This window comes from Taudactylus pleione, unplaced genomic scaffold, assembly GCF_031769625.1.
Source record: "Taudactylus pleione unplaced genomic scaffold, aTauple2 ptg000211l, whole genome shotgun sequence".
NCBI classification, from domain to species: domain Eukaryota; kingdom Metazoa; phylum Chordata; class Amphibia; order Anura; family Myobatrachidae; genus Taudactylus; species Taudactylus pleione.
The window spans coordinates 766,196-790,272 of record NW_028284613.1 but is presented as its reverse complement, the minus strand read 5'-3'; the positions used below and the strand labels follow the sequence as shown (position 1 = coordinate 790,272).

Below are 24,077 nucleotides of genomic sequence, written 5' to 3'. Positions count from 1 at the left end.
AAAAACAAAATCTCCAGGCCAATGCAAAAGGTTACAATATATACAAACATGATGACAATATTGTTACAATATCACAAAACACTAACAAAATTGTAAAAAACATTCCTTCAAAAATACGCTAATTGATTGTGTAATCCAGAAATTAGCAGCTGAGATTTTCAGCTGCGTATGGTTTTGTGCTAACCCAAAGAAAAAAAAAAAAAACACATTACAAGCTGGTTTTCAATCCAAAGTTGATTGTTTTTCTGAGAAGCCGTGATAAATTGATGACACATCGAGGAGGCCCGGACCAGAGGACAAGGCCATCGCCATTGTGGTCGAGTAATCCAGACCCCAAGCTGTGCGAGCAGTTTGAACGGAAAGAGGATCAGCCAGTGACTTATGACTTGGTACGAACACATTTGACGTTTGCATGAGCTAATTTATGTACGCCCAAAAAACGCCTCACCACGCCTGCGTTTTCCCATCTCCACCCCCGTCAACGCCCAAAAACGGCCTGTTCTGTCAATCACATTTGACATGTCACTTCCTGTTTGCAATTTGCTGAACGAGTGAAAAAAAGCTCGCAAACTGCCGTACGCACATGCGCAGTGTTACACCGACGCATGCGCCGTTTCTCAACATCGGAACGCAACGAGCATACTGCTGCTAACGAGCGGCTCTGAATGAGGGCCACTGTGTCTTTATCTCCCTAACCCTGCACCCAATACTGTGTCCTTATCCCCTAACCCTGCTACCAGTACTGCACCTTTATCCACAACCATTCCCTCACTATTCAAATAGAGGAGCCACACCAACTGCCAGTGATGTTTGGCAGCACTTGGGATGACAGTTGGTGTTTGAATATGAACTGTGCTACAGCCACGATGAGACAGTCAGGCAGAACATTGCACAGGGGAGGAAACATTTTAGCCCTTTTCACCCCTAAAGGTGCATACACATGTAACGATTTTGTAACCAACAAGTTTCTGTCAGATTTTCTCTCAGATTTTCTCTCAGAGTTTCCTTGAAAAAGTGAATGACTTTTTTAAGTGTAATGAATGATTTTTTAAACGATGAACGAATAATGGCCCTGATTCAGAGCCGGATGCTCTGACAGAGCGCTCGCTCTGAATCAGGGCCGTCCCTCCTCCTTTTTGGAGCGGCCTCCTGGCCGCTTGCATAGCTGTGGGTGACTACCCACAGCTATAGCGAGCAGCCAAAATGATGGTCGCGATGGTCAAGACCATCGTGACCATCGTGCTTGCGACGAGACCCTTGCGGTAGGGTCTCGCTGCCGCAAGCCCTGGTGTGCTTTTGGCTCTATCAGAGCCAAAAGCACTCCCACTGACATCACTAGTGATGTCAGTGGGGCCGGCCCCAGACGGTAGGCGCTCCCATGGGAACGCCTCCGTCTGGGCAGCCACGCCTCCGGCACGCCCACCAAAGGTGGCGTGCTGTCAATCACCATCGACAGCACGCCCCCTTTGGTGCGAGACCCATAACGATGGCTTGGCCATCGTTATTCAGGTCTCACGCATGAGCACTCACGAGCGGGTCTGAATCAGGCCCAATGTTCCTTCCCTTAATGAAAACCATCTGAAATGAACAATAAACGATAACTTCAAACTACAAACGGAAGTGTGCATTTGTGATTATTGTTCATCGTTATAACTCATAAACTGAACGATTTTTTTGAACGATTTAACGATAATGACGTCGTTTTCGACAAATCGTTCAAAAATCGTACGTGTGTATGCACCTTTAGGAGTCGAATTTTGAAAAATCCCTTCTAAGGCCCGTATTTAATTAGCCACAAAACGTCTGAATCCACTAAAAAGTATCGCCGATTGCGACTTTCCGCCAGGCAGAACCTTATCTCCGTATTCATATGCAAACACTTTACGTGTACTCGAAAACGCAACGCAATGTAACAGGCGAAAAAGATTTGCCTCTGAATAGGTTGAGAATAAAAGTGCAAAATCGCTATTTTGGGGTGCAAAGGTGGGGAAACCACTCAGCACCCTTTGGACAGCCCCCCAAAGGATAACTGCATAAAAAAAGCACTTTGAAAATGGGGGCAAAAAAGAGCAAAGTGGGGGTACAGACTTTAAAACTAGCAAATTAGAATTTTGGGGGTCTGCAAGTATGGGTGAGGTGTTTTTTTGATTGCAGGTGCGTTGTTTATGTTTTTTTAAACTTTACTTTAGCAAGTTTAAACCATGTGTCAGGTTGAGGCCTAGGATTGGCCGTTACTCACTACGGTGCCGGCTTCCCCTGATCCCTCGGGTGGTCAGACACCAGGTGCCATGTGGACAGCCGTGTGCCACGCCGTGCCTTGGTTACTGCGGTTGCCGTCATGGACACGGCCATGACAGTTCACATCACCTGACTGCCCAATGGTAGCATGGTGGTGGTCAGCTGACGCTGTCCACCTATGATCTGCTACCTTAGGGTACAAAGCCTGTCTCCGGACAGAAGGAAGATGCCTGTGCAATGTTGTCACTATCCAATGTTTACTGCTGCTACCTCATTCCAGGTTTCCTCTTCGTGATATCCTTTTGTCTACAAATACCAACTCCTTGTGCAACAGAACGTTCTAACATCTTGCCTATGTGCTGACAAGTGCCAACTCTTTGTGCAACAGTGCATTCTATAACATCTTGCCTGTGTGCCGAACTACTGCTAACTCTTTGTGCAAAAGTGCATCCTATAACATCTTGCCTGTGTGCCAAGCTACTGCTACTCCTTGTGCAAAAGTGCATCCTATAACATCTCGCCTGTGTGCCGAACTACTGCTACTCCTTATGCAACAGTGCATCCTATAACACCTCGCCTGTGTGCTCTGCAAGTGTCTAGCCATTGTGCAACAGAGTGTATTTCCATCATCACCTGTGTACCTATCAAGTGCCCTCTTGGGGCGCAATTGTGCGTCTGGACACCACACCGGAGTGTATTACCGGCAGGACCCCTTGGTGCAACTCAGCGTCAAACTACCTTCCTGTGTATTATTACAAGTGCTACCTCTCGGCGCAATTTTGCGTCAAAAGACTCCTCCAGTGTGCAAATTACAAACTCCTCATTGGTGCAGTCTACTTCTACAGAAGTAGTTCTCCAGGGCCACAGTAGTAAGTTCTCTATATTCCCGTGGGCATCAGACACCTGACCAAAGGCCCGCGACCTGCCAGCTGGGTGCAACTAAACCCATATCCTGTCACGACCAGGGTTTCTCGGCATGCCGGCCAGCAGGTAATACCTGTGGGGATGCTATGGCGAGGAACGTTTGGCGGTGGCGCTGGTATCTGGCGGGGTGCATTGGCTGTGCGTAGTCCTGTGCGGGCATACTGTCACTCTGGTCTGGTTAGGCCTGGTGGTGTTTCTGTTCCGTTCTGGCATGGGCGCCGCCATCTTGCCTCCGGACATGTGACCTAGTTGCCCTATCCTGGTGTATCACATGCTCTCTCTAGCCTGTCACAGTGCGGCACTGGGTATTTAAGGGATTGCAGAGCTTTCTTTCATTGCCAGTGCAACGTGTTTCTCAGCGAAAGCTGAGAGAGAGTTCCTGTGCTTGTTCACCTGTCTGTTGGGATCATTACCTAGCCTGCTTCACCCTGCCTGTTCGAGCCTGCTGGATTCTCCTGCCCCCTCCATTACCTCTCCCTTGCCTGAGTACCTGTGTCAGCTGTTACCATGCACCTTGCCTCCACTTGCATTCCTCTGGACATTATTTTCTTCAGCCGGCATTTTCATTTCAGTCTCACAAAACCTGGAATACTGGACTGCCTTCTGTTATCACTACTTGGACATTTTCCCATTGCCTCACTACAGTTCCCAAAAATCGGGAAATGCCCGCTCCTAAATGACTCTGGGGACATCAAGTAGGAGTTATGAGCTCGTCCCCAAGTTCTAAAGATTTCGTATTGATCTTAGCCATAGATCTCAAGTCAAAACCTGTCTTCATTACTGCTCTACTAGATTCTGGAGTAGCCGGAAATTTTATGACCTCCAGCTTAGTTAACAAGTTACAGATTCCTTGTTCATCCCTTGATCACGCGATTTCCCTGACCGCTGTAGATGGACATCCACTGGCTAAAGAAGTTGTCACCAAGGAAACTCAACCAGTACTGGTCCATATTGGGGCACTCCATTCTGAGTCTCTAAAATTCGTAGTAATACCTTAGACCTCCCAAGAAATCATTTTAGGGCTACCCTGGTTACGCCAGCACAATCCCAGGATCGACTGGTGCTCGATGCAAATCCTTTCATGGGGAGTTGACTGTCAGAAATCCTGTCTTCCTAAGATACGACCTGTGAGGAAAACAGTCTCATTAGTATCTCCAGCAATTCCCAAGGAGTATCAAATGTTTACTGACGTCTTTTCTGAACAACAAGCGACTATCTTACTCACAGGGAATGAGATTGTCCAATCGATTTATTGCCTGACAAGATGCCTCCTCGTGGCCGCACCTATCCTCTAGCCTTGCCAGAGACCAAAGCGATGTCTGAATACATCAAAGAGAATTTGGAGAAAGGTTTAATTCGTCCTTCTACCTCTCCTGCAGGAGCTGGGTTATTTTTCGTTGGCAAGAAGGATGGTGGATTAAGAACATGTATAGACTACCGGGGTCTCAACGATATAATGGTCAAAAATCGATACCCGCTTCCCTTAATCACCGAGTTATTCGACAGAGTCAAAGAATCCGTCATATTTTCTAAACTAGATCTATGAGGGGCCTATAATCTTATTCGTATCCGCTCAGGTGATGAATGGAAGACCGCTTTTAATACCAGAGATGGGCACTTTGAATACCTTGTGATGCCCTTTGGATTGTGCAATGCCCCTGCTGTCTTTCAAGGCTTTGTTAACAAAATTTTCCGTGACTTTTTATATGTTTCAGTAGTTGTCTATTTGGACGATATATTGATTTTTTCGTCTTCTCTAGAAGAGCATCATAAACATGTGAAGGAAGTGCTATCACGTCTAAGGAAGATCACCTCTACTGCAAACTGGAGAAATGTGTTTTTAGTGTACCCAGCGTGCCATTCCTTGGTTATGTCATTTCTGGCTCCAGTCTAGAAATGGACCCCAAAAAGGTTCATGCGATCCTGGTTTGGTCTCGACCTCAAACACTGAAAGCCATTCAGAGACTGCTCGAATTTGCCAATTACTATAGATGCTTTATCAAGGGATTTTCATCTTTGATGGCTCCCATCACGGCCCTGACCCATAAAGGCACTAATCCTGCCCTATGGTCACCTGAGGCAGAGAGCCTTCCAGCTTTTGAAACAAGCTTTTATTACAGCTCCAGTTCTCAGACAACCAGACCTAGATAGACCTTTCTTATTGGAGGTTGATGCACCATCATAGGCAGTGGGAGCTGTTCTGTCCCAGCATTATGAAGATAACCGAGTTCACCCTTGTGGTTTCATTTCCCAGAAATTTTCTCCTGCTGAAAGGAACTATGCTATAGTAGAACAAGAACTCTTAGCGGTGAAATTGGCACTAAAGGAATGGAGATACCTGTTGGAAGGGGCTAAGTTTCCTTTCACTGTCTTCACCGATCATAGGAACCTCCACTTCCTCAAGAACATCCAGTGTGTGAGTCCTCGTCTGGCCCGATGGGCAATATTCTTCGCATGTTTCCAGTTCACTCTGACTTTCCATTCTAGAGCACTTAACCAGAAAGCAGATGCTCTGTCTAGATCCCTCTCCTGTGATAACAATTCCGAAATTCTACGCAGTACCCCCGTATTGGAGTCAAGGGTGTTTGCCACCATACAGTTACAACCTCCTACCTGGAAAACCTTTGTGGCCCCGGAGTTAAGGAAGCAGCTTCTCACATGGGCTCACTCCTCACGTTTCGCAGGTCATTCTGGTACTCGGAAGACTCTGGAATTTTTAAAGAGAGCCTACTGGTGGCCATCGATGAAAACTGATGTGTTGGAATTTATTTCTTCATGTACTTCATGCGCTCAACACAAATCTTCACGTCAAGCCCCAGCTGGTGAGTTGTTGCCCCTGCCTATTCCATCACATCTGTGGACGCATCTCTCCATGGACTTTGTAACTGATTTGCAGAGTTCTCAGGGTTACACTACCATCTGGGTCATGGTTGACCGATTTTCGAAAATGGTCCATTATGTACCTCTAAAGAAACTGCCTACTGCTTCGGATTTAGCTCATCTGTTCATCCAGCACATATTCCATCTTCACGGACTTCCTGCCGAAATAGTCTCTGACCGGTGTGCTCAATTTGTGGCAAGATTTTGGAGAGCTCTATGTTCTGTTCTGCAAGTAAAGCTAAACTTCTCCACAGCCTATCGTCCACAAAGCAATGGATCCACAGAGAGAGTCAATCAAGACCTTGAGACTTTCTTACGAATTTTATGTATTCATCTCAGAACAATTGGTCCGATTTGCTGCCCTGGGCTGAATTTGTGCATAATGCCTCCTATCACTCTTCCACAAACCAAACTCTGTTCCAGGTTGTTTACGGTCTCCATCCTCGAGTACCTGAGTTCCAAAGTCTGCCTCATTTTGATGTGCCAGCAGTGGAAGATACTGTACAGAGATTTGCATCAATATGGGCTCAAGTGCGTACTGATTTGGAGAAAGCGTCCTCTTGCTACAAACTTCAAGCAGATAAGAAGTGAAGGAAGGTACCTTGCATGCAAGTTGGAGACCAGGTTTGGTTATACACCCAGAACCTATAGCTCAGAGTCCTTCCATGAAGTTTTCCCCACGTTTCATCGGACCCTTCTCCATCACTGAAGTAATCAACCCTGTGGCTTATCACCTTCAGCTACCAACTCCTTCTATATTTCCTTACTGAAACCCTTAATCCTAAACAAATTCCTTAAAGTTCTCCCTGTTCCCCCTCGCATCCAGACTGAAAGAGGTCTGGAGTCTGAAGCATCCCAGGTTCTGGATTCTTGTGTCCGTAGGACCTTCTGGACTGGAAGGGTTATGGCCCAGAAGAACGCTGTTGGACCGATGCCCGGAATATACATGCTCTGGCACTCGTCAGGAAATTCCATGCTGTCCAGGCTGAAAAGCCTGGTGAGTGTCCTGAGGCCACCCATAAGGGGGGGTACTGTCATGACCAGGGTTTCTCGGCATGCCGGCCGGCAGGTAATACCTGTGAGGACGCTATGGCGAGGAGCGTCTGGCGGTGGTGCTGGTATCTGGTGGGGTGCATTGGCTGTGCGTAGTCCTGTGCAAGCATACTGTCACTCTGGTCTGGTTAGCCCTGGTGGTATTTCTGTTCCATTCTGGCATGGGCGCCTCCATCTTGCCTCCCGACATGTGACCCAGTTGCCCTATCCTGGTGTGTCACATGCTCTCTCTAGCCTGTGACAGTGCGGCACTGGGTATTTAAGGGAGTGCAGAGCTTCTTTTCATTGCCAGTGCAATGTGTTTCTCAGCGAGAGCTGAGAGAGAGTTCCTGTGCTTGTTCACCTGTCTGTTGGGATCATAACCTAGCCTGCTTCACCCTGCCTGTTCCAGCCCGCTGGATTCTCTTGCCTCCTCCATTACCTCTCCCTTGCCTGAGTACCTCTGTCAGCCGTTACCCTGCACCTTGCCTCCACTTGCATTCCTCTGGACATTATTTTCTACAGTTCCCAAGTGCACTTTAGCGCTATACCTGGACTTTTGTTTTGCCACATTCATGTCTGTTAAGCCACTAATTAAAAACTCCACGTTTATTTTTAAACCTGCTTCAGTGTCTGCTCCTATTACCACCCCAGGCCCACAACAAAACCAGAACCTCACATATCCAACTTGGAGGGTTTACTGGTGAACACCTCCTGGCTGGTTAGACTCCGCACCATTGGTCAGATCTCGCCAATGTCTGGTATTCATGGATGAGGAGATCTTACATCCAGGTCCCACGCCTCCAATCCCTTTCTCAGCCCGGGACCTCAGCTTTCATCCCCTCAGCAGGGGATAGCATACAGCTGGTCATGACAGTTTGCACAGGCCCAATGGAAGCTACCGTTTCCCAGGCAGTGGGGGTATTGCAAGACCTTGCCTCATGTATGGATTCTCAAGAGGCGGCTCAGCGGCAGGCGGGGCAATACCTGTAAGAGGTCTCTGGTCAACTAGTGGCTATACAGGTAACCCTAGCTACGCTTCGCTCTCCCCCTGCTGAGGCAGCACCGACCAATTCTCCAATTCAACCTCCGAGATTCATCAGAATCCCCGCCGATGCTAAGGGTACATCAACCAGTGCGAAATCCAGTTCGAATGCCTGCCACAGAATTTCCCGACTCCTAGGTCAAAAGTGGAGTACGTCATTTCTCTTCTGACTGGAACTGCTTTGGATTGGGTTTCTCCCCTATGGGAACGTGCTTATCCTTTTCTACTTTCAAAATAATTTTCGATGAACCTGGCTGTACTGCCTCAGCATCCACTGATCTCCTTCGAGTCCATCAAGGAACCCATACCGTAGGACAGTACATGGTCCAGTTCCAAACAATGTCCTCCGAATTGAAATGGAATGAGGAAGCCCTTAAAGCAGCATTTCTTCACAAGCTCTCTGAGAAGATGAAAGATGATTTAGCTTCTTGAGATCTTCCTTGAATCCTTTTCAGAGTTAATGTCTCTATGTATTAAAATTGACTTATGGCACAGGGAACGATTGGCTAGCAGAGGGCGAGGGGATCGTGTCCAAGATTGTTTCTCTCTGGAGGCCTGTCCTTCTTCACCTGCCACCAGTAAAGAAGAATCTATTGGTCTTGTCTGTCTACAGCTGAACGAACTCGTAGGTTCTAAAATAAACTATGCCTATACTGTGCCACTCTGGGTCATGTTCTGAAAGATTCTCTGCTTCTTACAGGAAATGCCAGACCTTAACTGGTTCAGGGGGTCTACAGTTAGGGGTTTTGATCAAGCTATCCTGTGTAATGGATAGTTTGTTATCAGTATCTATTTCCTATAAGGACCGGACAAAGGACTTGGAAGCTTTAATTGACTCCAGAGCTGCAGGAAATTTTATTTCTGAAACCCTGATCCATTCTTTAGGTATTCCGGTGAATCCACTGCCCAGCAGGCTAACCCTTTCTGGAGTCGATGGCAATATTATTTTGGGAAGCTCCGTTACTTATATTTCTCATACAGTGTCTCTTCGGGTTGGCTGCCTTCATCAGGAAAAAAGATTGAATTCTTAGTGCTTCCTAAAATGTCTTATGATTTAGTCCTTGGTCTTCCCTGGCTGAAAAGGCATAATCCTACATTAAACTGGTCAACTATGCAAGTCCTCGCTTGGGGTGAGAGTTGCTTCCATCAGTGTCTCTCCCATGTACTACCTGTACGGACCCAGCAATTTCCTCCAATGCCCAATCATATGAACTCTCTATTTCTCGTTTATCGGAAGCATATCAAGAGTTTGCTGATGTATTTAATGAACAAGCAGCGGACCAATTGCCTCCCCATCGCTCTTCTGACTGCGGCATTGATCTTGTTCCCGGAAAAATGCCACCTCGAGGTTGTATTTACCCTCTTTCTGTGCCGGAGATGGCAGCCATGTCTGATTACATTAAAGAACAGCTTGCTAAAGGGTTCATCAGACCTTCTTCTTCACCGACAGGAGCAGGTTTTTTTCTTTGTCGAAAAAATAGATGGAGGACTCAGACCTTGTGTCGACTACAGGGGACTCAACAAAATTACTATTAAAAACCGGTATCCTCTACCGCTCATCTCTGAATTATTTGATAAAGTTCGGGGAGCCTGCATCTTCACCAAGTTGGATCTCCGTGGTGCTTTAAACTTGATCCGCATCAAGTCCGGAGATGAGTGGAAAACAGCGTTTAATACGCGAGACAGTCACTTTGAATATTTGGTGATGCCGTTTGGTCTTTGCAATGCCCCTGCAGTCTTCCAGGGTTACGTCAATTAAATTTTTAGGGATATCTTGTACAAATTTGTGGTTGTCTATCTGAACGACATATTAATCTTCTCCAAGGACCTACAGAGCCATCGATGCCAAGTCAAGGAAGTTTTGTCTCATATTAGTGCCCATAGTCTTTATGGAAAGATTTCTAAGTGCGTATTTGAACAGTCCTCCATTCCATTCCTGGGGCACATCATTTCCGGAAGTTCTCTGCAGATGGATCTGGAGAAATTAAAGGCTATTCAAGATTGGCCTCTTTCAACATCATTGAAGGCCATCAAGCGCTTTTTGTGTTTCTCCAATTATTACAGAAGATTCATTAAGGGTTTTTCTACAGTAGTTGCACCAATCATGGCCCTCACTAAGAAAGGTTTGAACCTATCTCAATGGCCATCTACAGCCATAGCCACTTTTCTAGCTCTTAAGTCAGCTTTTTCTACAGCTCCGATTTTTTGTGTCAGCCATGATTGGATAAGCCTTTTATTCTGGAAGTGGACGCCTCTTCGGTAGGAGTTGGAGCAATCTTGTCACAGGTTGTTGAAGATGGGAGGAGCCACACTTATTATTATTTTTATGCAAATTTTCCCCAGCAGAAAGGAATAATCCCATTAGAGATCAGGAGCTGTTGGCCATGCGCTTAGCATTGGAGGAATGGAGACACCTATTGGAAGGGGTGAAGTTTCTATCTACCGTTATTACGGATCACAAAAATCTGTTGTACCTCTAAACTGCCCATCACTTGAACGCCAGACAAAATCGCTGGTCTCACTTTTCTTCCGATTTGACTTCAAGGTCCAGTTCGCCTAGGAATTTTAAACAAAAAGGCTGATGCGCTTTCAAGATCCTTTTGTCACCTCTTGAAGAGGAAGATCAATCTGTAGTTCAAACTAGATCCTCTGGTGTTTGTTCCCACTCAAGTGATTTCCTCTCTTCCAGGGAAAATCTTTGTGGTTCCTCATCTTCGAGAGAAATTGTTGACTTGGGCCCATGCCTCACTTTTTGCTGGTCACTCGGGTATCCTGAAGACGTTTAAATTCTAACAACGATCATACTGGTGGCCGACCATGAGAGAAGATGTTCGGAGCTTCATCGTAGCTTGCGCCAAATGTGCCCAACATAAGTCAAGTCAGAATAAAGTCATTGGTCCTCTACGACCTCTACCTGTGCCAGAAGCCCTTGGACCCATATTTCTATGGATTTCATTCCTGAATTACCACTTTCAAAGGGACACAACATGATTTGGGTGGTAGTGGATTGATTTTCGAAAATGGCCCACTTCATTCCATTAACTGGCTCCCGTATGCCCCTCAATTGGCTAAAGTGTTTATATAAGAAATCTTTCGGATCCATGTCTTGCCAAAGGAGATTGTTTCCAATCGTGGAGTACAATTTGTGTTAAAGTTTTGGAGGGCTCTATGTGCATTTTATGGGATTAAATTAAAATTTTCATCTGATTATTATCCTCAGACCAATGGCCAGACTGAGAGGGTAAACCAGGAGTTGGAAAAGTTCATCAGACTCTTTGTGTCCTCTTCACAGGATGATAGGATAAATTTTTTGCCCTGGGCAGAATTTGTACACAATTTTAGGTATCATTCTTCTTTGGATTCCACTCTATTTCTTACGGTATACGGTAAACATCCTCGGGTGCCGGATTTCCAAGAGTTGCCATCATTAGAAGTTCCTGCAGTTACGAATGTGGTCAATTCATTCTCGACCTTATGGAAGGACGTTCATTGTTCTTTGAAGAAGACTTCTTCTAATTACAAAAAATGTGCTGATCGAAGACGTCTCGCTGTTCCTTTTTTCAAAGTTGGTGATAGAGTATGGCTCTCCTCTAAGAATATTTGGCTGAAAGTTCCTAGCATGAAGTTTGTCCCTCACTTTATTGGACCATATCGCATCTTAAGGGTCGTCAACCCTGTGGTCTATAAACTGGAGCTCCCTCCTCAGCTAAAAATTTCTAATATTTCTTTACTTTGACCACTGATTCTTAATCGGTTAGTACAGTTTCCACCAAAGACTCCTCAAGTACAAACTCTCCGGGGGGGTGGAATTTGAGGTTCAAAAGAGTCTTGATTCTCTGCATTGCTTTAATTGCCTCCAATATCTAATTGACTGGAAGGGGTACGGACCTGAAGAGCGGACTTGGGTCAAAGCATCTGACGTTTATGCTCCTTTATTGATTCGAGCATTTCACAGAAAATTTCCCTTGGAAGCCTCATGGGTGTCCGGACTCCACCCTAAAAGGCGGGGGTACTGTCAGGTTATGGCCTAGGATCGTCCGTTACTCACTGTGGTGCCGGCTTCCCCTGATCCCTCGGGTGGTCAGATACCAGGTGCAGCGGAGGGTGACGTGCCATATTTACAGCCGTGTGCCACGCCGTGCCTTGGTTACTGCGGTTGCCGTCATGGATGTGGCCATGACAGTTCACATCACCTGACTGACCTTTACCCAATGGTAGCATGGTGGTGGTCAGCTGACGCTGTCCACCTATGATCTGCTACCTTAGGGTATAAAGCCTGTCTCCGGACGGAAGTTGCCTGTGCAATGTTGTCGCTATCCAGTGTTTACTGCTGCTACCTCGTTCCAGGTTCCCTCTTTGTGATAGCCTCGTGTCTACAAATACCAACTCCTTGTGCAACAGAGTGTCCTAACATCTTGCCTGTGTGCTGACATTTGCCAACTCTTTGTGCAACAGTGCGTTCTATAACATCTCGCCTGTGTGCCGAACTACTGCTAACTCTTTGTGCAAAAGTGCATCCTATAACATCTCGCCTGTGTGCCGAACTACTGCTACTCCTTGTCCAACAGTGCGTCCTATAACACCTCGCCTGTGTGCTCTGCAAATGTCTAGCCATTGTGCAACAGAGTGTATTTCCATCATCACCTGTATACCTATCAAGTGCCCTCTTGGGGCGCAATTGTGCATCTGGACACCACACCGGAGTGTATTACCAACAGCACCTCTTGGTGCAACTCAGCGTCAAACTACCTTCCTGTGTATTATTACAAGTGCCACCTCTCGGCGCAATTGTGCATCAAAAGACTCCTCCAGTGTACAGATTACAAACTCCTCATTGGTGCAGCCTACTTCTACAGAAGTAGTTCTCCAGGGCCACAGTAGTAAGTTCTCTATTCCCATGGGCACCAGACTCCTGACCAAAGGACTGCGACCTGCCAGCTGGAGGGGTCACTGAACACGTCCCGGCTGGTTAGACTCCAGACCATTGGTCAAGTCTCTCCAACATCTGGTATTCGTGGATGAGGAGATTTTACATCCAGGCCCCATGCCTCCGATTCTTTCCTCAGCCCGGGACCTCAGCTTTCATCCCCTCAGCAGGGGATTCCACACAGCCGGTCATGACACCATGCTTGCACCCATTTTCAAGTACCCCAAATTTGACAGGACTACTTATTTTCACCATAAAAACTGCTTAATGCTATTCTTCACCACTTGTGCACAGACGCTAATTAGAAGAAATTGACACACCTTAAGTACCCCAAATAGCTTTCTTAGGGCTATTTGGGGGCAGGCTGATTTCCCCAATTCTGACAGAACTTTTTGCCTGGTTTGCATTCGCCGGGTTGCGTTTTCGCGTCTTTTGGAATTGAATACAGTGAATAGCGGGGGCGCGCACGAATAGTTTTCGTGGCAAAAACACCCGATGTTGGCGAAAAGTACGGCATACAAAAAAGTATTGCGGGTGCGAAACTAATTGAATACGACCCTTAGTGGGAACTACATCATGGAAGGAATATTCCTATGGAGCAGCCACCAAAAGAAACGGTGAGAGAGGATGGGGCCAAGGGAGTAGTCTCCAGAGGAAATAGTGGGAGGAGACTGGGCCAATGGGAGCAGTCACCAAAAGAAGCAGTGGGAAGAGTTGGGGCCAACGGGAGCAGTCTCCAGAGGAACTTTGGGAAGAGACGGGGCCAAAGGGAGCAGTCACCAGAGGAATCAGCGGGAGAAGTCAGGGCCAAAGGGAGCAGTCAACAGCAATCTGATGCAGTATAATATATAAGTATCTATCTATATAAAGACTATTGCAGATACTTGTTTATTTAATACAGTTTTTATTACAAGACCCTGGGAAGAACTTACAGACAGTGGGGTAGAAGTCAGGGACGAGGAGAGCAGACACCAACGGCAGGAGTGGTGAGTGTGGCAGCGAAGTGGAAGGTAGGTGGTGCTCAAGTCGCAGCACTACAGGGCACAGTGGTGAGAGATCTGAATAGATTCCGCTGCTACACAAGCTGCCGGCAGCTTGTGAAGACATTCGGGGAACAATCAAATTCCGAAAATAAAGCATTTTTGGAACTTGATGAATCACACATTTGCTACATCCCCATACTTAAGTATGGGGACTGTGGAAATTATCAGGGCATATTTGTAACAAAGAGATATGAGTGATATCTCATTCATTACAGCATTAATGAATAGCTTTGCCACATGAAACTGAGAAAATTACATGAACAAATGGTAAAACTGTCACTTTAAGTGATGATTAATATGGACCTTAATGGTAATTAATTCTGTAACCACCTAGCATATTGAATAACAGAAATTCACCTCTGGCACAGCAGCCCAGCAGCTAATAGCTTTCATTTTTCAAATGAACACTCAATGTACTGTGCTTAATTTAAAAAAACTACAGCTAACATACAAATATTATTACTAATGTATAATCTACATTTATAGCTATAGAAAAGGTTATTATGTCTCCATTATTTCCCTATGAGTTCTCACGTATAGCAATGTCTCTGTGTGTTGTGCACCTGTTTTTTTTTGTACCAAAGACATGTTATCCTTCTGTACAGACACTAGGTGGCAGTGTTATTCCCAGCTTACAACTCTATAGCAGGAAATTCATGTACGAAAGACCGTTTTTACTTCCAGGTAGAAGAACACATTAGTGAATAGTTCCCGTTTCTCTAAGTCCTATATAGGGGAGAAGTTCTTCTGGTTTGATTGCGTGTCCAATGTAAGTTATATGTTACTGTAACCAAAATACTGTGCTTATGTGCGCTTGTACTGAGTTGGCTGATATGCCAAGCAGGTTGCATAACCAGCATCATCAGTGCACTTAATTAGATTTACCTTTATTTACCAAGTGGTTATTGTATGTTGTTGTATTTTTCCTTTCTTTTAATCTTGCATGGTACTAGTAATATTTGACTATAATATTCAGTAAATGCATAACAATAATTTTACCGAAAGTACAGTAAATTGAATTTCAGGCACTATGAATGCAATTTTATCCTATATGCAAATTGAAGTGTCTCTGTTTAGTAAATACGATTCTCTGAACGCCCTATGTGGACAGGAACACCCACATAATGTATTCTCTTATCTAGTAGGTGTGTAAGAAGATTGTGATCAGGCCCTGTGTGTTGTGTAAACTACACTGTGACTGTGTTCTAAATAGATTTCAATAAAGACAGTCACTGACACTCTTTCAATGATGATGATCACATGCAAGGACAACTAAAGCTGGACACACAGTTACCAGTTTTTGACAATAACCGTATAACTTGGAAAAAAAAAGTTTTATATATAATGTGTGTTTTTAAATAAAGCCCACACTAACAGCAGTAATCACATCCATTTGGGGTGCAGCCTCAATGTGACCGTCAGAAATGTTGAGGTCCATATATATATATATATATATATATATATATGTGTCAGTGTGTGTATACTGACTGTGTGTGTATGTATATATATATTACACACACTGTATGTACATATACCTACATACACACACACACATACATATATATGTGTGTGTGTGTATGTAGGTATGTGTATATACAATGTGTGTAATATATTCCATAGACAAAAATTCACATGTGCCATTAAGGCTACTTAGACATGATCTGAGATTTCACAAAACCTATTGATTTTCTGCCACTCAAACTTAAAAAATCAATGAAATTACGATCGTAATTTCATTGCTTTTTGAAGTTTGAGTGGCAGAAAATCAATAGGTTTTGTGAAATTTCAGTTCATGTCTAAGTAGCCTTAATGGCACATGTGAAACCGTAAGGATTTTTGTCTATGGAATTTCATAGTTTTTTTTAAAATGTATTAACTATCAGGGTTTGGATGAGCAAACCGGGCCACCTGCAGGGGAGAAGGGCAACAAAATGGTAGCCTAATGCAGGTAGAAGAGGGGACAGCATACAGGAGGTTGGTTTGGGAGGTGCAGAGTGCGAGATGGCTGAAGGCATGTGGGGTAGCGGCAGCATTGGTGCTGCAGAGCAGTGGCAGCGGTGCAGTGCAAAGGGGGTGACAGAGGGCTCAGGAAATCAAATCAATAAGTCACAGATGCACAAATGCAGCAGTGAGATCTACACATCTGTTAAAAATTGAATGTGTAAAAAAAAAAAAAAAAAAAAAGGCGTAGCCCCGCCCTCTAGAGGACAACCAGCATCGGGCTTTGGAGCCCCAGTACTGTTTGTGCTAAATACAGGGGACAAATGACGTGGGGGTCCCCCGTATTAAGCACAACCAGCACCAGGCTTTTCAGAACCAGTCCTGGTTGCCAAAATACAGGGGACAAATGATGTAGAGGTCCTCCATATTTAGTACAACCAGCACAGGGCTCTGAGCTGGTTCTGGAAATACACGGGTAAAATGCGTAGGGTCCCCCTGTATTTACCAGAGCCAGCACCGGACGTCTCCTAGCCGGGGGGTGATTCCACAGCCAGGGGAGCCCTTTCACCAGGCCCCCCAGCCGCAGCATCACCCCTGACCGCTAGTCAGCCCAGGCTGGAGATCCCTGGGGAGTTGGGGTTCCCCTCCTCAGGGCACTCCAGGCCCAGGCTGATAGCTCGGGGCTGTCCCCAGCACCCCTGGACGGTGGGTGCCGGGTTGATTATGTCGAGTGTGGTGCATATGAAAATATAAATATTGTCTTTTGCAGTAGTACTACAGGTCCCAGCAGGCATCCCCGCCTACTGGTACTTGGAGAACACAAGTACAAGCAGGCAGGGCATTAAAATAAAACAGACACAGTTTTTCAAAGTATTTTATAATGCTGCACCTTCACCTGTGGGTGGTAGCCTTTAAGCTCTTTTACATGGCTGCCACTCCCCCAGGACTTCTACCACGTCTTCACCTGGAGCGTGGCGGCCATTAAGCTCTTTTGCGCGGCTGCCGCCCAACCAGGGCTTCCGCTGCATTTTCTTTCTTCAGCTGGTCTCTCCAGCTCCCCAGCCGTCGACTATAGTTAAGCCAGCCGAGGGGGCAAGGGCGATGACGTCATGAGCCGTGATTGGCTCGCGGTGGCCATCTTTGAATTTCAAAAATGGCGCTGAGGCTCCATTTTTGAAAAAGGCACGCTCGTTTCTTACAATTGAAGTCAATGCTGAGAACAGCTCATTGGCTGAGAGGCAGAAGGCTCGCCTCTCTCAGCCAATGAGCGCTCCGCACCGGGATTTCTGTGCTGAACTCCCGGGCAGAGCTGTCATTCAGGTACTAATGTGCGAGGGTCCTGGGTATCTCATTTTGTGTGAAGAGGACCTGATCTACACATAGGAGGAGGTGAGTATGGAATTTTTATTACAGGTACTCCCCATTGGATTATCTATTGGAGAAGAGGACAGAATGGCTTCAGGGATACTAGGTGAGTATGTGAGATAGTGTGTATGTATGTGAGTACATGTGTGTGTGTGTGTATGTATGTTTTAATAATATTGTACTTTTCTACGGTGTGTTGTTTTTATTCTAATATTGCTTTTGCTGTGGAACTAAAAGTACCAGCAAGCCCGTAATGCCCCACATGCTGATACTTGTGGTTCTACAAGTACCAGCATGCGGGGGAGGCTTGCTGGGAACTGTAGTTCTACAGCAAAAGACAATATTTATATTTTCATATGCACCACACTTTACATAATCAACCCGGCACCCACCGCCCAGGGGTGCTGGGGGTAGCCGCGGACTATCAGCCTGGCCCTGGGGTGCCCTGAGGAGGGGGACCCCTTTATTGGGGGGGTCCCCAACTCCCCAGGGATCCCCGGCCTGGGCTTACTAGCGGTCAGGGGTGATGCTGCGGCTGGGGGGCCCGGTGAAAGTGGTGTGATATGTATTACTGGCGGGTGCATGGCCGGCGGTTCAATTCCCGACAGCGGATACCCGACAGTGCTGGAAATCCTGATCGTCCTAAAGGTAAGTATCAACTAACCTAACCCCCCTAACCCTCCTTAGGTGTGCCTAACCCTAACCTCCCCCCCCCGTGCCTAACCCTAACCCCCCCTCTAAGTGCCTAAACCTAACCCCCCCTTCCCCACTGCCTAACCCTAAGTCCCCCGGGGGGGTGCCTAACCCTAACCTCCCCCAGGGGTGCCTAACCCTAACCCTCCCTCCCCCTAGGCTAATCCTAACCTCCCCCCAGGGGTGCCTAACCCTAAGTCCCCCCCGGGAGCCCTAAACCTAACCCTCCCCCCCCCCCCCCCCCCGTGGCTGTCCGCTGCGGCACCCAGCATCCGCTCAATTGGGATGCCAGGCGCCGCTCTCCAGAAGTCGGGCAAATTGCAGGCGTCAACATTTAGACGCCTGTCATTTGTCCCTAGTCGGGATAATGCAGTCTGGAAGCCGGCGATCGGCATTTAGACCGTCGGGTTCCAGACTACATCCCGGTGAAAGGGCTCCCCTGGCTGTGGCATAACCCCCCGCGCTAGAAGGAGTCCGGTGCTGGTTCTGATAAATACAGGGGGGCCCTATGCATTTTTTCCCCCTGTATTTCCAGAACCAGGACCGGCTCAGAGCCCTCTGCTGGTTGCACTAAATACGGTGCTGGGACCTATAGTTCACCTGCAAAAGAAAATATTTAAAATGCACCACATCACGTAATCAACCTGGCACCCACCGCCCAGGGGTGTTGGGGATAGCCCCGGGCTATCAGCCTAGGCCTGGGTTGCCATGAGGAGGGGGACCCCTTTATTGGGGGGGGGGGTCCCAGCTCCTCAGGGATCCCCGGCCTGGACTAACTAGCGGTCAGGATTGATGCTGCGGCTGGGGGGCCCGGTGAAAGGGCTCCCCTGGCTGTGGCATCAGCCCCCCATTAGAAATAGTCCGGTGGTGGTCCTGGAGAATTCCGGGGAGACCAATTAACTGTCTCGTAGGCCACAGCAGTGCTGACAAGTGATCTGATGATCAGCTGTGCGTTCCACGGAGGTGGAACGCACGCGATGTGGTTGTTTCATTTCAGGATCATGGTATGTATTTACTGTTAACTTTATCAGACTTGGGTGTATTACCTTGGATATCCAACAGCTTTAGGAGCATTATGGCTTTCTTTTGTAGTGACAGGGTTAACTATTTTCTTGAGCTAATTGGAGAGGTGTGGTTTATGGGATGCTTGTGGTACTTAAGATTCAGTTTGGATGGTCATTACTGGCTGCCACTTGTGGGATTCAGGTGTCTGGGTCTTGACAAAGGGTAACCCGAAACGTCGATATGCTTTCAATTGCTAATATGTGAGTGAATAAACCTCAAGCTTTTTTCATGAAGAAGACTGTTGAGTGCTCTCTCTCTATATACATGCCTATATACAGTACTTGTCAAAGTCTGAGCACACCCCCTGAAATCGAAAAGAAGCTTGTTTATCGTACATTCTGCTACTTGTGTATGAGTGGAGTATAATAAAAATACACGTGCTGAAATCATTGTTTTGAGGGAAGAAGGTTATTCTTTGCGGCAAATTCACAAACGGTTGAAGGTATCCGTTGGGGCTGTGCGTCGGGTTATTGAATGAAAGTCAAAAACCGGTCAAAATGTTACAAGAAAAGGAACTGGTCGTCCAAAAACAACTGTTCGTGAGGACAACTTCATTGTGACTACTAGCAAGCGTAACAGACATTTGACGCTTCGGAAATAGGAAGGGAGTTGCGGAAAAGTTGTTCCCAGCCTGTGTCCGATAGGACGGTGGCCAGGAGCTTGCAGGAATATGATCTTAGTGGTAAGGTTGCTGTAAGAAAACCACTTCTATGTGCTACAAACGTAGCAAAAAAGTACGCATGGGCTAAGAAGCATAAGGATTGGACTGAGGAACAGTGGAAGAGGGTGCTTTGGACCGACAAATCAAAATTTTTACTTTTTGTCTTGCATCGCCAGGCTTTGTGTGTCGTCGTCCAGGTGAGCGCTTTCTCCCAGACTGTGTAGCGCCAACAGTTAAGCATGGAGGACTCAATTTGATGGTTTGGTTGATGTTTCGCGGGCAACCAAGTTGGTGGATCAAAAAATGTACCACAACATAATAGTGCGTCATGTGATTCCCTCCGGAAAGCGACTTGTGGGTCAGAACTTTGTTTTCCAACAAGATAATGATCCAAAACATATGTCCAAATTGTGTACTAATTATTTGCAAAAGAAAGAAGACTCTCAAGTTGTAACAAAAATGGAATGACCACCTCAATCACCAGATGTTTCACCCATCAAGTTTTTGTGGGAAGAACTTGACAGGGAAGTCCGAAAACAGATGCCTAAAAACACTGAGGGCCTCTGGGAGGCTCTTCAAAGCTGCTGGAGTTGAATGGATCGCCAGAAGCTGGAAAACTTATTAAATAGGATGCCAAGGATATGCAAAGCGCTTATCAAAGCTAAGGGTCGTCACTTCAATGAAATCACACTACCTAAATAAACTTGCCTAAAAGTCAAAGCAAGTATTTTTTTTTTTTTTTCCTTATTGTTCAAACAGTTGTTTATTTTGTAAACAAAGGCCATAAAACAGGTTTTATTTTATTACTGTGCAGTTAAATTGAAAATTCCTTAAAATATACTGGGGTGCTCAGACTTTTGAAAAGTACTGTGTGTGTCTGTATGTGTGTGTGTATATAAATATATATATATCTGTCTATGTAGTGTTCACTGTAGGTCCAGCAGCAGGCAGGGCGCTGGACCTATAGCTAGGTCAGTTCTGCGCGCGTGTGATTAGGGGGCGTGGTAAAAGAAAAGGGGACATGTCTTTATGATGTGTTCCCTTTTCGTCACTCCTGGGGGCGTGCCCGGCACTTACGGACATGCCGGGCAGCCCCCAAGGGCTGCGGTCACAGTGAATGGATGCCAGGCGCATGCGCCCGGCATTCATTCACCGGCGGTGACTGCTGCGTCGCCGTTTTGACCACTCGCGGGACACTGTGACCCGTGGGTGGAGACAGAACCCCGGGGCGCCACGCTGGAGGGCAGGGTGCTTTCTACCCTTCAGAAATAAGGCAGGACGCGGCGCCCTGCTAAATTAGCCTAGCGGGAACGCTATCTCTGTTTATCATCTATCTATCTTGTAGCCTACACCAATACATACACTATATAGGCTTATATACACCATATACATCTAATATATATACTTTGCACCTAATAAAAAACGTGATGCGTGCTAAAAGGCAGCCATGTTTGTTCACCCAAGTGAAGCCACTGTACACCCCCTGCAGGAGGCCATATACTGAACATGCGCAGCAAGTTGAACTTCCATATCTTTAAAAAAGGGCATATTTTGGCCAATTGTTAAAAAACTGTAACTTTCTCAATGACCTGAACCACAAAAGGCCATACACTGGAACAAGAGCTACCTAACAAACCAAACCTCAGTTCTACCCATCCATGCCAAATTTCAGCTCAGCACGTCCAATAGCTTTTGAGATGTAGTCCCTCAAACACCATGCCCCCCCCCTCAGGAATTCCCTATGGGAGAATGCAATTTATTCGATTCAGCCTTAATATTCGGGCACGACAATGCCCTTATAATAAAGCACTTCAGAATTTTCTGCTGACTTTCCTCCTCTGAATAAATTAGTGACGTCATGATCACATGCTGTATCAGACTCCTCTGGCACCGCTCGAACCAGAGAATTAAACTCAATGTGAGCGGTGCAAGGGTTTATTACTGTGATATTGTGCCTACACCAACCACAAAACACCCCCTCCAGTTCACCTAATTAAAACAGACTGCAGGCTAAAAGGCTGCCATGTTTGTGCACCCAAGTGAAGCCACTATACACCCCCTGCAGGAGGCCACCAACTGACATTGCTCAGCAAGTTGACAGTCCCTATATCTATAATGGGGCATTTGTGGGCTAGTAGTTGAAATAGTATAAATTTCTTAATTACCTGGGCCGCAAAAGGCTCTACTTTGGAACAAGAGCTACCTAATATAACAAACCATTCGTCCCCTACCCTGACTTATGCCTTCCCAAAAATCCCCCATAGATTGCAGCAGAAAAGTGGTCCTAATTGAAAGTGACAGGAAAAAACTGACAGTTGGAAATTTAGATTACTTCCATATCCTCATTTTTATTTATTTTTTTGCCCTGAAATTCGGCATGCAGCACCGAGCGACAGTTCTTCCAGTCCATGCCAAATTTCAGCTTGGTACGTACAAAAGCTTTTGAGGTGTAGCCCCTCAGGAATTCTCTCTGGGAGAATGCAATTTTTTTTTCAATTCAGCCTTAATATAAGGGCACGACTGTGCCCTTATAATAAAGTTGTTTAAAAAAAAAAAAAAAATACTTCTTGCAGGACTTCTCAGTCCTGCAAGAAGAGAAACTAGCAGCAGGGAGTGGGTGATTCTGAGAATCGCCTATCACTGCTGCGGTGTTGCTTACGTGAGGGGGAAGACACTGGCGGGGAGGCGCAACTGCAAGGAGCTCACACACAGCGGCAGCCTCAGACTGTAAACAATCCTAACAGGAACTCCAATCACAGTATGGGTGGAGAGTGGTGCGGGCTGCCCTGAGGCCTGTGAGGTCAGGCTGCAGGAAGACTTTTCATGCAGCCGTGGCTCCTTCATTATCACTATGGTGGAAGAAGGTTGCTAGGAGGGATCTGTAACGGAGCAGAGGAGCAGGCATTGCCCCCTGAGCTTGTGACTGCTGGTAGATTAGCCAAGCAAGGGGCTAACGCGGTTGGCCTGCAAGTTTTTTCTTATTAAATTAGCCGAGCAAATTTAGCTGCTGTCATTTTCAAGAGGATTTAATGCTGCTATTTTTTTTCGCAACCCCTGAGCAGGTGAAAAATTTCTGAAAATCACTGGAACATCCCCCATAATGGTTAATTAGGCACTTATTAGTTTTTAATCAGCTTAGCTTTATTTGGTCAATAATTACATGTAATTTTTTGGTTGATATTCTGCAAAGTGCAAAATAATGGGTTAAAAGATGTTTATTTGATTGAAAAATAGTTTTTTCACTTTTATAAAAATAAAAAAATGCAAAAATCAGCTACAGATATATTTTCCTTTCCCCGCTGATGCTTTATTATCCAATATATTTTTGCACTTTTTGGGGGGATTTCCCCATTTCCTCCACAAATAACGCCGCTATAAACAGTCACAATTACTGCACGAGTACTTCTTCCAATTGAATTGGTCGGGAATCGGGAGTGCACATAAACGCTGTAAACTCATTCCATCCATGCTCAATATAATATTTCCATAAGTATGCTCATTACACTCATTTTGGTTACATCTAAAGTGTGTAGTGAGGTAATAAGTGAGCAAAAACATCAAAGCAAGGTCAATAGGGACCTAGGTAATTAGTAACCCAAATGTCCTAATATGGTCATCATATAGGAATATCACAAGCTGAGTATTGTAGACACAGCGCTGTATATTATATATTTTACAGACCGTATTCAAGTCAAGCCGGGCGTCAGTGGACTCCTCTGTGTAGAGGGCTCGGGCTTAGACTGACTACACAATCTAAATGGCAATCATGCACTTTTAGTATAGGATTACCTAACATTTTGCATGCGATACATCTGGCCACTCATCGTATGCATGCCGACGTTAATAATGCTGGTATGCATGAAGAAAATGGCAAAGGACTGCTCTCCTGATAAGTGCTGTCCTTTGCCAGAGAGGGACTTCTGGTTTATGACCCAGAAGTCCCTCATGTGCAGAACAATGCGTGCATCACCTGGGGTGCTGGGAGGGATCCGATTGGGTCCCTCTCAAAGCACTTTATGAAAAGAATCCCATAGGCTTCTATTGGGTAACGATACCTACAAATGCCGTTACCCATCGGGTCCAAGCTGTGGAAAGCTTTGACCGCATTTCTGATATGCACCAAGCTTCGGAATGCAAACCACATTATTGATAATGCATTCTGCCACTAATGTTTTTGCATCAATTTATATACAGCTGGTATCAAGTGGTGTGTTTATGTTATAGTAGAGTGTGGGAACGGCACAATGTAATAAGCTGTTAATA

General features: G+C 45.9%; 1 protein-coding gene across 1 annotated transcript in view; it reads left to right on the top strand.

Annotated features, from left to right (window-relative positions):
- Nucleotides 1-14,730: 14,730 nt before the first annotated feature.
- The window catches only part of XIAP (X-linked inhibitor of apoptosis), a 70,017-nt gene continuing 60,670 nt past the window's right edge, over nucleotides 14,731-24,077 (top strand). Inside the window, exon 1 of the mRNA XM_088478192.1 lies at nucleotides 14,731-14,858. The gene's annotated coding sequence lies outside the window, so the exon portion shown is untranslated. The remainder of the gene's footprint in view (nucleotides 14,859-24,077) is intronic.